We start from the raw sequence: 4,655 nt of genomic DNA on the forward strand, positions 1-4,655 counted from the left end.
TTTTAAGAGGATTACAATGAAAATTGCTCTGTTCTGTTTACTTCTCAGGAAGGTGTCCCGTGTCTACCATGCTTTTACAGAAGACTGTTCACGTACAGGTGATTGAGGTTGTAGGTAATTCAAGTTCAGTTTCTGCCTCTGCTGCAGTGATTCACACAAAAGCACAAGAGAGTCTTGTACATCTGTTCCTCATCTGCAAAATAAGGATTAATGCTTCCTTATCATTAGTGCTTATAAATGACTTTGAAGTTCCTCCAGTGTGCTTCAAACATATCTGTTACTATTGTTGGTGATAAAAACGTGAAATACATAACTCAGACATGTTAACAGCATATTAACTGAGAGGATTTTTAACACAACTTGAATATGAAAGTATCAGCACCATATTCCAGCAAATAACCAGCTACAGTGAGAGCATACCTTTACATCACCTCTATTTTCACTTCCATGTGGGTTTTCTCAAGGGTGAGTGTTGCCGTGGGCCGCTTATTTTCTGAGACTGACCCTCTGTCTTGTGTTGATCAAAGGCTTTGCTTTTTTTATACAGGATCAGCAAGATCCTGTGTTTTCAGTTGTGAAACTGGTAGGACCACTACCTTGGACCAAGGAATTAAAAATTAGTTTCAACCATTCTTGTTGCCCCAAGATAAATAAAGGGGGAAGTTTTGAAAGAGATTTTTGGTTTCAGTTGAACAGTAGCCTGCACAAATAGGTATTTATATAACAAAAAATAACTCAATGAAAGCAAGTTTAGTTGAGGTAAAATTGGAGCCAAAAGCACAGATGATCTGCACACAGATCATAGGTTACAGAGTTAAGACATCTGGATTTCTATTCAATTCTCTGAAGGTGTAACTAGGAGTTAATAAGGTTTGCTTTCCTCTTCCAGAAGAGCTTTTTTTTATGTGGTGTCTGAAATCTGGCTTCCTTAGGGGAATAATAAGTGTTTTTCCAATAATTCAAAATAACTGCGTTGAAAATACAAGGCAGCTTAGGATAGTCCTTCCTAACCTTATGCATTCATAGCAGCAATACTGTAATTTGTGATTTGCAGATGTGAGTGTATCCTTCCTAGGGACAGCTGTCCTAGCAATCAGGATATTTGAGCCAAGACTTCTTTAAATCATTTGCCTTTATATCTAAGGCAGTATCTGAAAGGATTTTTTGGAAGTAGCAGTAGAGAGGGCTTGTATTTTGTGTTTGTCTGACCCAACAGATCTCCTCTCATTACGCGTTTCATTTTGATGTTGATACACGCTTTTGTAAATTATTGCACATTTTTGTGTGCAATATATATAAGTGTACATGGGTTTAGTTCATTATGCTTATATGGCACAAATGAAAGATCCTCTTATAGGGTTTGTGTTTAGTGTATGTTGAATTCATCCCGCCATTCCATGCATTGCTTGAGGGGTCGAAGGCAGAGTGCCACAGCAGGGAATTATCAAATGTCTGATTCTCTTGTCACCCTTTTCTGAAAAGGAGATGTTGGATATAGGAAGGGCATGGCACTGAAAAAACTTCAGTTGTATTTCAATATTTGAAGCACCATTTGTGCAAAATATACCATGTATATATATATACATATATATATATATACACACACATATACCTATATATACACAACAGAGTTGTTTTAAGCTCCAAAACACATTAACAACCTCAATGAAAAATCTCACTTTCTTTAAGTTCTTGAGATTCTTTTTTATAATTGAGGTTTTTTTATTATTTTGAAGGAAGGCCTTTCTCTTCTGAACGTAGATTGCAAGTTTTTGCAAGTAGTTCATAAGAACTTAGTTTGCCCAGTGTTTGGATACCCCCAAGGCAGTAGGAATCCAAGCTAGTGCCAGATGAGTGACAGCTTTCATTCCTTTACCATAGTTAACAGCAAAGGTTCAGAAGCTGTCATACCAGCTTTTTAAACAAAATTGTAAAACTTGCAGTGCTCATGTTTCCAGAAGCAAAAAGGCTTGCTAACATTCAGCATCAGCTCTGTTAGGATTCTTGACTTTTTACTTCGCTATTTTGTGTCCGATTATTGCTTCTTGACATTACTTTACCAGAGTCATTCATTTAAAAGATTTCAGAGAGAAAGCCTCAAGCAAATGGCAGTATTTTAAGGTCCTTACCATAGTTTCCCTTTGATATTAGACACCTGTTTTCATCTAGCAAGAAGGGATTTTTAGCTTCTAATTTATTAGGTCACAGTTGTGATAACATGAATAGATCTACTTAAGATTTAGTCTGGTATCATGCTACAGCTATAGGCCTTTAAAAATTATGTTGCACACCATACTTGTCTTCATATCTAGATGGATGGTTTTGGGGGGACAGCCCTTCCTGAGGGCATGTATTATTAGAGAAGATATAAGTGTGTTATTTGTGTATTCCCACATGCCTTATTAAAGCCCTATGTATTATGTTCCTGTCTAACTCTAGATGTTGCAAAATACTTAAGTCTGCTTACTTCATCATTTACCATGCAGTGTGGATAGCTGAAGTCATGACAATCCTGTTAATCCTTTCAGTCCTAATACTTGGTAGTAGGTTATGTTTGTGTTAGAAAGATCATCATTTTTCTTACATGCAGTACCAAGTACGTGAATGTTGTAATTGTTACATTCAGAGCGTAGATGATTCATTATTGATAGAAAGTGGTGTTCCTTTCTTAAAGGAAAGGGCTGTTCATTTGGAATGTTCAATGTTACAGTTCTCTTCCTGATGAAAATGATTTGGGGTTTGGTTTCCTTTTCAGCAACTAAGGATCATTCTAGCAAAAAATATTGGTGATCCACAACAGGGCACTCTCCATATCGAATACCTAGATTGCAAAGTGTTCTGGGATTATCACACCCCCATATGTTCTTAGAGGAAAAATTACTATCCTGTAGACTTGGTATGTCCCAGCTTATCATCCACATTTTGTTTAGGAGTGTGTTTTTTTGTTTGCTTTTGTAAAGGTGTTTTCTGTGCACTGTTGATGCTGCAAGACATAGAAATTAGGAGACTTGTATATTAGCACTTCCACAGCACAATAAAAGATTGGGGAAAATGTGTGTTTGCCAGCAGCATTTTGGTATCCAAAAAATATGCATGTATAATACATGAAAATACAAGGAAAATATTTAAAATACAAGGCAATAGTTAAATGTAGGGTGGGGGAGTTAAACTTTTAGATTTCTTAAGTGTTATATCTTTCAATATTTGACTTGCTGTATAAATTTGGGGGGTGGGTGTTTATTTGGGATTGTTTTCGGTTTGGGGGAGGTTTTTGTTTGTTTCAGGTTTTGGGGTTTTTTTGAGGGTTGTTTCGGGGGGGTTGATTTTGGGTTTGGTTTTGTTTGGTTGGCTGTGTGGGTGGGTTTTTTTTTCCTTCTTGTACTTGCTTGCGTATGTATTTTACAGGCTCTGACTTTCTGGCCAGAGCAGACAGAATTACTTGATGCCGAGAACCTTGTTAATTTTATGGCCCATTTTCACATGGAGATCAGTTTTTACTTTCCCTCTCAGTCTTTATTCTTGATTCAGTTGTTAGTAAGGTTTACTGAGCAAAAACACTGGGTGTATTATGGGAAGAAATCTAATCAATGCAACACCAAAGGACAGTCCTTCAGAGTCCTCCCAATGGCTGTGAGCCAGACTAGAGGTTACTACGAGGTTACTCTGTCTGACTTTCACCAAAATACCCATCTACTCTGAAAAGACTGCTGGCCACCCCGAACATGTGTAACAGAAGCCTCATTAATATGAGCTCCCAATATGTATATACACCTGTTGTACCAGCCCCCAGCACAGAGTCTGTGTTTCCTATTTTAAACACTTTGCATGGCTGTCTGCATTCCCTGCTGTCTGCAGCTGCTGTGCTGTGGTACTGCAGGGCAGCTCACAGGCAGTACCTTCAGGGAATGCAGGAGGCTAAAGAAAGTGGTGGCAGATGGGAGTGGACCTTGCCAAATGCTATCTTTCAACTTAGATTGTCTGAAAGATTCACTGGCTAATCCAGACTTTGTGATACAGAAGTATCCTCATTAGTCATGGCTTCAAGTGTGCATTTCTTTAATACCTGCTCCTTTTTCAGGTATTGGTGCAGAGAATCGCATTGACATATGTGTAAGAAATCTTTATTTGTTTTGCAAGACTCCGCTTCCTAGCAAACCCTAGCCCTCCTGTATGCAGAGTTTAACTCTTCTTAAGAGTTGAATTATTAGAAAGATACAGTACTTCCTTAGGACTTTTACCTGTTTTGGCTCTGAGTTCTAATAAATCATTTGGCAGCAAAACGACTCTAAGATAAACTTCTCCCCTTTGATGAAATGTTTGTTCAGCACATTCTACAATATAGTTTATGTCAAGAGTTATACGTCTTCCTTGTTAAAGAAGAAAGCAAAGGATCAAAACCATTATCAGACACCGCTGCTGATTCAGCAGAGGCACAGAAACTTCACATATCCAGTAAGCCATATATTTTCTGGCCACCTTGCTTGGTTATCCTGACAAGCGCATTGGGAACTGCCTGCCAGTACTTTTAGCCCATGCCATATTTTGTGTAAAAGAGCAGTAAGCTCTTAAGGAAAGTATACTGTTCCCCTAAGCAGGTCCTGAGAAACCTCAGGTGCTCTTTCTTGCACACAGGTGCTTTCCAAGGGACACCTTCC

This window comes from Anomalospiza imberbis, chromosome 5 (assembly GCF_031753505.1).
Source record: "Anomalospiza imberbis isolate Cuckoo-Finch-1a 21T00152 chromosome 5, ASM3175350v1, whole genome shotgun sequence".
Classification (NCBI taxonomy): Eukaryota; Metazoa; Chordata; class Aves; order Passeriformes; family Viduidae; genus Anomalospiza; species Anomalospiza imberbis.